The sequence below is a fragment of the Neoarius graeffei genome, chromosome 3 (genome assembly GCF_027579695.1).
Source record: "Neoarius graeffei isolate fNeoGra1 chromosome 3, fNeoGra1.pri, whole genome shotgun sequence".
Classification (NCBI taxonomy): domain Eukaryota; kingdom Metazoa; phylum Chordata; class Actinopteri; order Siluriformes; family Ariidae; genus Neoarius; species Neoarius graeffei.
This window is the reverse complement of record NC_083571.1, coordinates 28,106,881-28,118,860: the sequence shown is the minus strand read 5'-3', so window position 1 is coordinate 28,118,860 and position 11,980 is coordinate 28,106,881.

Genomic DNA, 11,980 nt, shown 5'->3' with positions numbered 1-11,980 from the left:
CTGCACAAGGGAAACATTTCAAGCCTGCCTTGTTCCACAAATGAACGCCAGAGTGTGAGCTTTGATCTGAAGCCACGCAGTTTGTCAGTTGAGGTGAGCAGGTTTTCTTTTTTGCCTTGCATTTTAGCGTTCAGTTAAGTGAGATGCCTAAAGATGTCAGCCAAGCACATGAGTTTTGCGCACCATCGCTCATCTGCAAGCTGCTCCGCGTGTGCAGATTTCTCTCCTATCAGGAAAATTCTGAGTTCTTCTCTTAACTCATAGACTCGGACCAAAACCTTCCCACTTGAAAGCCAGCAAATGGTCATGTGTAGCAGCAAGCTATGATGCTCTGCTCCCATTTCCTCACAAAAAATGGAAAACAGGTGGCTCTTTAAGGGCCGCGCCTTGATGAAATTAACGATGTCCACCACTCTGTCCAGTACGTCTGAAAGTTCTCTGGGCAGTGTCTTTGCAATGAGTGCCTCCTGTGAAGGAAGCAGTGGGTCGTTCACACGTCCGGGTTTTGCGCTTTGACCCTACTGATGAAGCCCCTGGCACTGCCTGTCATGGCAGCCGCTCCATCCGTGCAGATACTGATACAGTTCTTCCAACTTAATCCTCCCTTTTCAAGATACTCAGTTATCACACGATAAATCTCCTCTCTGGTCATTTTGTTAGGCATTGGTTTGCAAAATAAAAAATTCTCTTTAATATGGTCCCCATCTACGAACCAAACATTTGCCAAGAGCTGCGCATACCCACTTATGTCTGTTGATTCATCAATTTGTAAGGAAAAATGTCCACTTGCCTTGATTTTTTCAAAAACCACGTCTTCAATATCCGCAGACATGTCGTCGATTTGCCTTCCAATTGTACAGTCTGACAGCGGGACCTTTGCTATTTCGTTTGCTGCTTGTGGGCCCAGCATTTTGCTGATGATTGCTGTGCATGCTGGCAATATGACTGTCTCGGCAATCGTGTGTGACTTCTTAGCCTTAGCTATGATCTCGGCCACAAAATAGCTAGCCTCCAGTGCTTTTTCCGACACTTGCACACTTCATCATTATTTGCTCTTGTCGGCTGTGTTGACATTTCATACGGACAAAATACTCCACATCCTTGCAAGCTAGTGATGGATGATTTGTTGTCAGGTGTCTTTTAAGTTTGCTCGGAACCATCGCCTCGTTTGACAATTTCATGCCACATACTAGGCACAAAGGGAGAGGGCATGATGGATCTCCGGTACAGATGAAACCGTATTTCAAGTAATTGTCATCGTACTTTTTTTTTGTCTTTTTTTTGTCTTACTGCTGGCATCCCCTACCTTTGCTAAAGAGCTGCCACTGGCTGATGAAGTTAGCTCAGATTCAGAGTCAACGTTATCTGATTCTGGAGCCTTTCTTTTCAAAAACTGATCCATGCTTGTTCTTTACTCTTCACGACACGTAACACCCTCATAATGCTTTGCGCGGCAATGAAAAAAACACCTGCAGGCTAATTATTATGCAGTCACGCTGACCATACGCTGACCCCGGCAGTGACGTTGTGACATAGGAAAGGGTGCCATGAGACAAATTTTGATGATGCATGAGGCGTCGATTACCTGCATTAGTGTAATTATCGTTTTTTGGAATTTTAATTCACTTTATTTATTTCAATGTTAGAATATATTATTTTTTTGCGGCACCCCTAACAAAGCCAGACGGTACTCCAGGGTGCCGCGGCACCCCGGTTGAGAAAGGCTGACCTAAAACATCATCAGATTTTCACACAAGTCTTAAAAGTAGATAAAGAGAACCCAGTTAAACAAATGAGACAAAAATATTAGATTTGGTCATTTATTTATTGAGGAAAATGATCCAATATTACATATCTGTGAGTGGCAAAAGTTTGTGAACCTCTAGGATTAATTTGAAGGTGAAATTAGAGTCCGGTGTTTTCAATCAGTGGGATGACAGTCAGGTGTGAGTGGGCACCCTGTTTTATTAAAAACAGGGATCTATCAAAGTCTGATCTTCGCAACACGTTTGTGGAAGTGTATCATGGCACGAACAAAGGAGATTTCTGAGAACCTCAGAAAAAGCGATGTTGATGCTCATCAAGCTGGAAAAGGTTACAAAACCATCTCTAAAGAGTTTGGATTCCACCAATCCACAGTCAGACAGATTGTGTACAAATGGAGGAAATTCAAGACCATTGTTACCCTCCCCAGGAGTGGTTGACCAACAAAGATCACTCCAAGAGCAAGGCGTGTAATAGTTGGTGAGGTCACAAAGGACCCCAGGGTAACTTCTAAGCAACTGAAGGCCTCTTTCATACTGGCTAATGTTAATGTTTATGAGTCCACCATCAGAAGAACACGAAACAACAATGGTGCACATGGCAGGGTTGCAAGCAGAAAGCCACTGCTCCCCAAAAAGAACATTGCTGCTCATGTGCAGTTTGCTAAAGATCACGTGGACAAGCCAGAAGGCTATTGGAAAAATGTTTTGTGGACAGATGAGACCAAAATAGAACTTTTTGGTTTAAATGAGAAGCGTTATGTTTGGAGGAAGGAAAACACTGCATTCCAGCATAAGAACCTTATCCCATCTGTGAAACATGGTGGTAGTGTCATGGTTTGGGCCTGTTTTGCTGCATCTGTGCCTGGACAGCTTGTCATCATTGATGGGACAATGAATTCTGAATTATACCAGTGAATTCTAAAGGAAAATGGATTCTGAATTATACCAGTGAATTCTAAAGGAAAATGTGAGGACATCTGTCCATGAACTGAATCTCAAGAGAAGGTGGGTCATGCAGCAAGACAATGACCCTAAGCACACAAGTCATTCTACCAAAGAATGGTTAAAGAAGAATATAGTTAATGTTTTGGAATGGCCAAGTCAAAGTCCTGACCTTAATCCAATCAAAATGTTGTGGAAGGACCTGAAGTGAGCAGTTCATGTGAGGAAACCCACCAACATCCCAGAGTTGAAGCTGTTCTGTATGGAGGAATGGGCTAAAATTCCTCCAAGCCAGTGTGCAGGACTGATCAACAGTTACCGGAAATGTTTAGTTGCATTTATTGTTGCACAAGGGGGTCACACCAGATACTGAAAGCAAAGGTTCACATACTTTTGCCACTCACAAATATGTAATATTGGATCATTTTCCTCAATAAATAAATGACCAAGTATAATATTTTTGTCTCATTTGTTTAACTGGGTTCTCTTTCATCTGTGTGAAACTCTGATCATGTTTTAGGTCATATTTATGCAGAAATATAGAAAATTCTAAAGGGTTCACAAACTTTCAAGCACCAGTGGAGATAGATAGATAGATAGATAGATAGATAGATAGATAGATAGATAGATAGATACATAGATAGATAGATAGATAGATAGGAACAAGAACTATATGAAAGAGAGATACACTGTAAAAATGAAAAACTGAAATAATCTCCCTAAAAGTAATTATAGTCATAAAAGAGCTGTTCAAAAAATGATCAGAGACTGGACTGGAAAAGGGGAAAAAACAGTGAAAGGGAGCGCTGTGAAGATATGTCAGGAATGGGGGGGGGGGGGGGGTGCTAAAGTTGAGAAAATAAGAGGAGGGAATGAAAGCGGGGGGGGGGGGAAATCAGGAGATACTTTTCTTGGGGCAAATTTGATTGGATATGACGTTTTAACACATAAGCCAAATCCACGCGATGTGAGTGGTAAGATGGCGGCAAGATGACTTCACTCTCACTTCACTATGAGCTCTCCAGATTTTATATTGAGCTCATTGGTTTTCACTCCCCTCTCCACTGCCCGTCACTACTCTGATTTATGTATTGAGTGAAGAAGTGCAGTAGTAGACTGACCGTGTTTGTTTGAAATACCAAAAATAAGTCTCATTTTCAATGGCTAGGTAACTTGATGTTTACAAAGTGATATCAGATTCCAACATGATCTCATTATGAATATTCATAACATAACGTTAGCTAACTTAATATCGAGTGTGTCTGAAGACATCACTCGATATGTCGTATGCCCTCCATCTTTTGCCGATTGTGGGGTTTTAACATTGCTCATTATTGTTTGAATCACATCATTTGAATAGACCGTTTGCACTTTCGTCACAAATCTCCCATGATGATCTCTGATTTTGTTGTATAGCATCCATGGTGACCGAGGACAGTGCACTGGCGAACTGTAATTTTTCACAAACATATCACGAACTGAGTAAGTGTGACAAGGTCAGATACAGGGAAAAGATAAAATAATGTTAAGGGGTGGATCCATACAGCAATGTTATAGAGTATGAAGACGATGTATGGATGTGACTGAGTGTGAATTAAATTACCTAGTGTTAACTACTAGCTTCGTCACTGGGAAACAGATGAAAGCATACCGGTACAAAAGTCTTTTGGCCTACATTTTTTGTGTGTGTGTGTCAGGCTGGGTACACAACATCTTAATCAGATGAACAGATAATAACCGGAAAATCATTCTGGTCAGGGTAAGTGCACTGTAGTGTTGTCTGTGAAGAACGTAGTCACCTAATTTGTGCCCTGATAAGTAAAGTTCTCATCTGCTCATCTAGACTAAGAAAAGCTGTTTTCTACCAAACAAACAAATAAATAAATTAGGCTGTTTTCTGACAAATAAATAAAGTAAGAAAGAATTACATATATTATTTTATTTAATTTTTAATTTCAGGTCAATCATTCACAGAGGGCAAATGAAACCATACTTCAGCCCCACTTCTTGAATAGGACGGGGAGGTTGTAACTGCAGACTGTGATTGCATGGCTGGGTGAGTATTTGGCAGTTGATAAATGTTAAAGCCATTTTATTGAAATTGATTTTAAGTGTGTTTTGATAGTACCAGAGCAACATTTTCAATATTTAAATACAAACCATTGGGATTGACAAAATGCATACATACATATTACTGGTAGTGCAAATTTAATGTGTAATATTTCATTTTCAGACCAAATGAATAAATATGACAATGCTGTATTTGTTTTAATTTATTTTTTGTAGTTTGAGTGAAGTATGCAGTCATGTGGGTGCAGTACTGTTTGCCCTTGAAGCTGGGGCAAGGATTAGGGACCAGCAGACATGTACTGAAAAAAAGTTGCCAATGGCCCCTGCCACCAGCATTGAAACAGGTATGATTAAACTCCTGTGTGTGTCACTAATAAATCGTAAATTAATCCAAGTTATCATATTTAAACTGCAGATGTCATACAGTAAAACCGAGACAATGGTCTTCCACGTAGAAGATGAGATCAAGAATCAGGAATGCTTGGTAACTGTGAATGACCACAGAATCAAGAATGTGCGAAGTTTTAAATACCTCGGCTATACCATCTCAAATGATGAAATGGACACCTCTCAGTTCCTGTATGCCAGGATCGGATCTGCCTTCCAGAAATGGAATGAACTGAACACTGTAAAAAAAAAAAAAAATGCCTCTCCAACATAAAAATTTCTAGTGACCTGTTGCACCTAAAATTTTTAGTTGGCCCAATTTCAGTTGTGGAAACCAACTTTTTTTTGTTGTGCTGACTACCCCTGCATGTAGACTGAACTTGAAATAGAATGTTGTGTCGATTAAATATTCTCTGTTGACTAAACATAGCTAGTTGGGTCAACAAGCAGACTCAAATTGAAATAAAATATTGTATTAATTAAATATTTCATGTTAGCCAAAAAGTCTATTTTTCATTATTTCAAATAAATCACACTATGCTCTGATAAAGTACATTTTATTTATTTATTTAAATCTATATGAACTCGCCTGTTAGGCTCAAGTACAACATTACACAAGTATTCATTAAAAAATACACAGTACTGCTCACTACTTTCAGGCTACAATGGTCGCTATTTAAATCAAAACAGTTCTATAAAATGTCTGCCATAAAAATGAAACATTCTGATATCTCAGGGGATGACTGCTTTACAAATCAAATATCAGCATAAACTCAGATATTGAGTTCAGGTCTACCTCACTGGCATGGAAATGGTTTGGTTTCGAAAAGACAGACGTAGATCAAAAGACCATCATATGCAAGATTTGTCGAAAATCAATCAGCATGAAACAGAGCTCCACAACGAACCAATCATAGGAAGGAGTACGAAGAATTTGTACGTAATTCGCCCCGCTTCGGTTTCGTTTCTATCGGTGGCTCCAGCCTGACTTTGAACACTCGTAACTCGCACAGGGGAGGCCCCAGCCTCCCCAGACGTGGCACCCTGACCCCCATGCCCTCCCACGAATGAAAGAGCGCTGGCAGGGCGGGCTACCTCCAAACCAATCATAGGAAGGAGTACAAAGAATATGATTGTGGCAGAGGGGGCGTGGCCAAGCAGCAGTCTGTGAATGGAGGGCGGAGTCAGGGAAGGTAAGTGGCTAGGTCATTACACCTGATGTCAATTTGTGTGCGTGTGTGTGTGTGTGTGTGTGTGTGTGTGTTTGTTGCAGGGATGGAGTATAAAGGGAGGGGGAGAGGAGAGAAGGCGGCCTGGACCACAGCACTTGTGTGAATGAGTGTGTGTGTGAGCGAGTGAAAGAAAGAAAGAAAGAAAGAAAGAAAGAAAGAAAGAAAGAAAGAAAGCTGAAAAGCTCAATAAAAGTGAGTGTGTAAACACGAACTCTCGCCTGCCGTGCTTCTGTGCTCCACCCACATCGGGGATTACTACAGTGGTGCCGAAACCCGGGACGCGTGCACAGAAGGAAACCGCCCCATGGAGTCCTCCCCGTTCAAAGAGCTCATCCTTGCCCTCGCTACCGCCCAGCAGAACTAGCATCAAGAGCTGATCACCCTCCGGAAGGAGCAGCAGCAGCGCTTTGAAGCCTTGATGCTGGCCCAGCAGGAAGATCGCCAGGCGTTCCGGCACCGACTCACATCAGCAGGGCCGCCGGCCGCCGCTGCCACCACCCTCACAAAGATGGGACCGCAGGACGATCCGGAAGCATTCCTTGCTCTCTTTGAGCAAACAGCCGAGGCGTGGGGGTGGCCGCTGGAGCAGCGCGTGGCGTCCCTCCTCCCGCTCCTATCTGGCGAGGTGCAGCTCGCAGCGCAGCAGCTCCCTGCTGACAGCAGGCTGGTTTATGCGGACCTGAGCAAAGCCATCCTGCAGCGGCTCGGCCGCTCCCCGGAGCAACACCGTCAGCGCTTCCAGACGCTGACACTGGAGGGGGTCGGCCGGCCGTTTGCATTCTGCCAGCAACTCTGGGATGCCTGCCGGTGGTGGCTGAGGGCGGAAGACCACGACGCCGAGGAGATCATCGATCTGGTGGCACTGGAGCAGTTTATCTCTCAACTTCCGGAAGGAACGGCGGAATGGGTCCAGTGTCACCGCCCGGTGTCGCTGGAACGAGCCATCAAGCTGGCGGAGGATCATCTGGAGGCGGCTCTGATGGCAGGCAGATGAGGCACCTCCCCTCGCTTCTCTTCCCCCTCTCTCCCTCTCTCTCTCCTGTCTCTGGTCCCCCTCCCCACCCCGTTCCCCTGCCACGAAGGCGGCAGCTGGCCCCTCCCCAGCCGGCCCGTCGCACCCGTGGTGTCCTCCCCTCTCCCTCTTCTGTGTCTGTGTTGTCTCCCCCTCAGGCGAGTGACACCCATAACACCAGTGCAGAGGGAAAGCCTGGGCCGGTGTGCTGGCGTGGCGGGGAATCGGAGCATCTCCCGAATCAGAGCCCCGCAAGGGAGGTGGGGGCTGTCATCCGGATCCCTGACGTGCCAGAAACCACCCCCAATCGGGCCGGAGCGTATTGCGTACCGGTGAGTATTCAAGGGGGTACATATCACGCTTTGGTGGATTCCGGTTGTAATCAGACCTCAATTCACCAACGCCTGGTGCAAGGTGAGGCATTGGGGGGAGCACAAGCGGTGAAGGTGTTGTGTGTGCACGGGGATGTTCACCATTACCCTCTAGTGTCTGTCCACATTCTATTCCAGGGCCAAACGCATAAGATGAAGGCGGCGGTTAATCCTCGTCTTACCCACTCGTTGATCTTGGGTACTGATTGGCTGGGATTTAAAGAATTAATGGAGTATTTAACATGCAGTGGGTCCTGCCCTAGTAGGTCATGGGAAGATCCTGGTGTGGCATTGGCTGGAGAAGCTGTCGCAGAGCCGTCCGCGTCAACACCGCGACAGAGTGAGGAGCAGCCCGCACCTCCTCCCTCTCTCAGGGACTCTCTTGGGGATTTCCCGTTAGAGCAGTTGCGAGACAAGACTCTGCAGCATGCATTTGACCAAGTGAGAGTAATCGATGGTCAAACTCTTCAGCCAAGCGCGGCACCAACCTTCCCCTATTTTGCCATTATTAAAGATAGATTGTATCGAGTGACACAGGACACTCAAACCAAGGAACGAGTAACCCAGTTGTTAATCCCAAAAAGCCGTAGAGAACTCGTATTCCATGCGGCTCACTTTAATCCCATGGCAGGACACTTGGGGCAAGACAAAACACTAGCCCGAATAATGGCCCGGTTCTATTGGCCTGGGATTCGCGGGGATGTCCGTTGGTGGTGTGCGGTGTGCCGTGAATGCCAATTTGTAAATCCCGCGGCCACTCCAAAAGCGCCATTGCGCCCTCTTCCTCTAATCGAGACCCCGTTTGAGCGAATTGGGATGGATCTCGTCGGGCCATTAGATCGGTCAACACGGGGATATCGCTTTATTTTAGTTCTGGTGGACTATGCAACGTGATATCCGGAGGCAGTGCCTCTCTGCAATATCTCAGCACGCAGTATTGCGGAAGTGCTCTTCCGCGTTATCTCCCGGGTCAGGATTCCGAAAGAAATCCTGACAGACCAAGGCACCTCGTTTATGTCACGCACACCGCGCGAGCTGTATGGGTTACTGGGGATTAAGTCCATCCGCACCAGTGTATATCACCCACAAACGGATGGATTAGTAGAGTGATTCAACCAGACACTCAAAAACATAATCCGGAAATTCATTAGTGAAGATGCGTGTAATTGTGATAAATGGCTCGAACCCCTGTTGTTTTCAGTACGAGAGGTCCCACAAGCCTCCACAGGGTTCTCTCCCTTTGAATTATTATATGGGCATAAGCCGTGTGGCATTCTGGATGTGCTGCGGGAAAATTGGAGGGAGGGACCTTCACAGAGTAAAAATGAAATCCAGTATGTTCTTGACCTGCGTGCAAAACTCCACACCCTCACGCAATTAACCCAGGAGAATTTACGACAGGCACAAGAACGTCAAAGCCGTCTGTATGACAGGGGCACGTGCCTTAGAGAATTCACGCCGGGAGAAAAAGTACTCGTATTATTGCCCACGTCGGGTTCTAAATTAGTCGCCAAGTGGCAAGGGCCCTTCGAGGTCACACGGCGAGTCGGGGATGTCGACTATGAGGTAAAGCAAACGGATAGGGGTAGGACACTGCAAGTCTACCACCTCAACCTTTTAAAACGCTGGAATGAGGGGGTCCCCGTGGCGTTGGCGTCGGTAGTCCCAGAGAAGGCGGAGCTGGGGCCGGAGGTAAAAAGGATAACATCGCAGGCCACTCCGGTCCCTTGTGGAGACCACCTCTCACCGACCCAACTCACGGAGGTAGCCAGGTTGCAGAAGGAATTTTCCAACGTGTTCTCGCCCCTTCCGGGCCATACCCACCTCATAGAACTCCACATTGAAACGCCCCCGGGGGTGGTAGTGCGTAGCCGCCCTTACTGCTTGCCAGAACACAAGAAAAAGGTGGTTCGGGATGAACTCAAGGCCATGCTCGAAATGGGCATAATCGAGGAGTCCCACAGCAACTGGAGCAGCCCAGTGGTCCTGGTTCCCAAGACCGATGGGTCAGTCCGGTTCTGTGTGGACTATAGAAAGGTCAATGCGGTGTCTAAATTTGACGCGTACCCAATGCCTCGCATTGATGAGTTGCTTGATCGGTTAGGCACTGCTCGCTTTTATTCGACACTGGATCTAACCAAGGGATATTGGCAGATCCACTTGACTCCTCTATCCTGAGAGAAAACGGCCTTTTCCACACCGTTTGGGTTACACCAATTTGTCACGCTCCCCTTTGGGTTGTTTGGGGCGCCCGCTATGTTCCAGCGGCTTATGGACAGGGTCCTCCGCCCTCATGCTGCCTTACGTGGCCACCTATCTAGATGACATAATCATCTACAGTCATGATTGGCCGCGGCACTTGGAACACCTGAGGGCTGTTCTAAAGTCGCTGAGGCGAGCGGGCCTCACAGCTAACCCGAAGAAGTGTGCGATTGGGCGGGTGGAAGTACGGTATCTGGGGTTCCACTTGGGTCATGGGCAGGTGCATCCCCAAATTAACAAGACTGCAGCGATTGCGGCCTGCCTGAGACCCAAGACCAAAAAGGAGGTGAGGTGGTTCTTGGGGCTGGCTGGCTATTATTGTAGGTTTATACCTAACTATTCGGACGTCACAGCCCGCTAACCAACCTCACTAAAAAGGGGGCTCCAGATCCGGTCCAGTGGATGGAGCAATGCCAACAGGCCTTCTTGGAGGTAAAAGCTGCACTGTGTGGGGGGTCACTTTTACACTCCCCTGACTTCTCTCTCCCCTTTATTTTGCAGACTGATGCATCGGACAGAGGGCTGGGGGCCGTTTTGTCCCAGGAGGTGGAGGGTGAGGAGCGCCCAGTGCTGTACATCAGCCGAAAGCTGTCGATGCGCAAGAGCAAGTACAGCACAATTGAAAAAGAGTGTCTTGCCATCAAGTGGGCGGTCCTCGCCCTCCGATACTACCTGCTGGGGCGCCCTTTCACTCTCTGTTAGGACCACGCGCCCATCTAGTGGCTCCACCGCATGAAGGATGCCAATGCGCGGATCACCCATTAGTATCTCGCTCTCCAGCCATTCAAGTTCGAGGTGATCCACAGGCCGTGGGCGCAGATGGTGGTGGCGGACTTCCTGTCCCGTCGGGGGGGGGAGTCAGCTGCAGGCCGGACAGCTCCCCGGCCTGAGTCGGGCGGTGGGGGGTATGTGGCAGCGGGGGCGTGGCCAAGCAGCAGTCTGTGAATGGAGGGCAGAGTCAGGGAAGGTAAGTGGCTAGGTCATTACACCTGATGTCAATTTGTGTGTGTGTGTGTGTGTGTGTGTGTGTGTGTTTGTTGCAGGGATGGAGTATAAAGGGAGGGGGAGAGGAGAGAAGGCGGCCTGGACCACAGCACTTGTGTGAATGAGTGTGTGTGTGAGCGAGTGAAAGAAAGAAAGAAAGAAAGAAAGAAAGAAAGAAAGAAAGAAAGAAAGCTGAAAAGCTCAATAAAAGTGAGTGTGTAAACACGAACTCTCGCCTGCCGTGCTTCTGTGCTCCACCCACATCGGGGATTACTACAATGATAAACTTTGAGACTCTGCTGCTCAAGAAAAACCAAGCACAAGCAGGCCACCTAGTCAGCATACCCAACAGACGCTTGCTGAATCATTCAGCAGAAAAGTGCCGTATGAGAAATAAGTCAACGATGGCAAGACATAACAAATGCCATCACCAAGTTCATAGCCAAAGAGATGTTACCGATGCAGTTGTGCCCCTTTTCCACCAAATCAGTTCCAGGGCTGGTTCGGGGCCAGTGCTTAGTTTGGAACCGGGTTTTCTGTTTCCACTGACAAAGAACTGGCTCTGGGGCCAGAAAAAACAGTTCCAGGCTAGCACCAGCTCTTTGCTGGGCCAGAGGAAAGAACCGCTTACATCAGCCGGGGGGGGGAGTTGTTAAGACCAACAACAATAGCAAGACCGCAAAAGGTCACCATTTTTAAATAAGCGATGAGATATCATGGATGCAGTAAAGCAGCAGTCATCCATTATTGTTGTTGCTGCTTCTTCTTCTTCTCTGTGTTGTTGCTGCTTCGATGTTCGCACCAAAGTTTATGCAAATGCCATGACGTAACTGACGTATACAGTGATGTAATGACGTGGCTCCCCTTAGCACCCTGAGCTATGGAAAAGCAAACTGGTTCTCAGATGGCTCGCAAGTTGAATGAGTTGTGAACCAGCACCAGCACTGGCCCCGA